Here is a 1,813-nt window from a genome sequence, read left to right as displayed (position 1 = left end):
CCCCCCCCCCCCTCTCTCTCTCTCTCTCTCTCTCTCTCTCTCCCTCTCTCTTTCTCTCCCTCTCTCTCTGTTTATATATCCATAACAATAATATAGTACCAAACGTCATTAAAAATGCAATACTATTTCTAAAGGGATGTAACAACGGAAAGCCAAAAGCGCTCCGATCGCCAGGGTCTCATGAGCCATAGCTTTGTAGCTTTTAGTTTATACACCATGCATGATTCTTGTTATTTCCTCGAGTACTTTTCATCCCAGCACAGCTAATTGTGGAGGTGACAAACAACCACATTTGCAGGGAGTGGGAAAAACTGTAACGATTTCGTAAATTTTTAAAGGAGAACACAGTCAGTGAACGGAAACCTCACTTGTTTACAATGGTGTCTCAGAAGACGGACTTTCCCAAGATTAGAACTCTGCGTGGACGAAACAAAAGCATTTTGGAGAAATCGGGGAAATCAGTTTGCGTGATTTTTTTAAAGTTAGATCCTTGCCACGTAGATCCCGTGGACGCCTGCAAAGTTTCAAAGGTGTGGGTTATGTAATAAGGGAGGAGTTTGTGCACAAAGCCTCTCAAGTCCACTTTTATATAATATATAGATGCTTATTTGAAAAACGAACATTTTCAACATTTTGAATTTTAAATTTTAATTTCAATAGAAAGCAAACCAACAAGTGTGGTGTACTGGTTAGTCCTGCGAGTAAAAGGTGAAATTTCAACCTACACAGGGTAGGTATTTTATAATAAAATTATACATGACAACTTCTGCTGAGATGTGCCCCATAAGAAAGCACAGGCTGATCCTGATGTGCAGGTTTGTTTTGTTTTGTTAAGTGTTTTATGGCGCTCGCAACTGCATAAAGGTCATATGAGCGCGCGGGACACACCTAACATTTTCTGTTGGTAGGAAATTTTGAATTTTGCCCGGGTGGCGGCCAAAGCCTGCTCTTATCAAGGGATCTGTAACGTGCGCAACTTGCACACAGGCCCTCCGAGACTTTTCGCCCTTGTCCGAGAAGGCTAGGTGTAAATCTTTCCTACCAGAAGATCAGGGGTGTGGCTGAAAGACAGCAGTGAGAAGGAGCCAAGGAGTAACAGTAGAAAGGCTGCAGAAAGAGTCAGGAGCCCAGAGAAGGGGACAAAGGAGGTGAGGGGGTGGGGGCAGAAAGAGGAGACGAACGCAGACGACAGAACATTGCTGGGAGAGCAGAAAAGGAGGTGAAAGGGGACATTATTTTAGAGAAGAACATTTTTCGGCCGCTACCCGGATTCGAACTCGGGACCTGTGAATGAGAGGCCAACACCTTAACCTCTAGGCCACGAGAGCCCCTGTTGTTCAGGTTTCAAACAGCCCACTACCCAAATCATGTAAAATATGTTGGTGGGGACATATAATAAAATGCTTCTTCAATAAGCAAAAACGAGACATCGAAACTGCCTTCACATTGTTCTCCTTTTCATCTGGAGGATCTCAAACACTCAATGTTGTGCTCAGAGTTGTGTTAATTAATAGGAATGTATGAGTCATTGCGGTGAAATCAGGTGCTCATCAAAATATTGACACCAAAGAAACAGATTGTGTCTACCTACTTACATACTTACTTACCTATTTACTTTCATATTAATTACTTATCTACTTTCTTACCAACTTGTTTGCTGGTTTGCTTACTTGTTCGCTTGCGTGATTGTTCTCTTAATTACATACTTACTTACTTTTTTACTTACTTACTTACTTACCTACGTACCTACGTATCTATTTACTTACTTACTTACTTACTTACTTACTTACTTACTTACTTACTTACTTACTTA

Source organism: Aplysia californica, unplaced genomic scaffold (genome assembly GCF_000002075.1).
Source record: "Aplysia californica isolate F4 #8 unplaced genomic scaffold, AplCal3.0 scaffold00354, whole genome shotgun sequence".
NCBI classification, from domain to species: Eukaryota; Metazoa; Mollusca; class Gastropoda; order Aplysiida; family Aplysiidae; genus Aplysia; species Aplysia californica.
Note: the sequence above shows the minus strand (reverse complement) of the source record.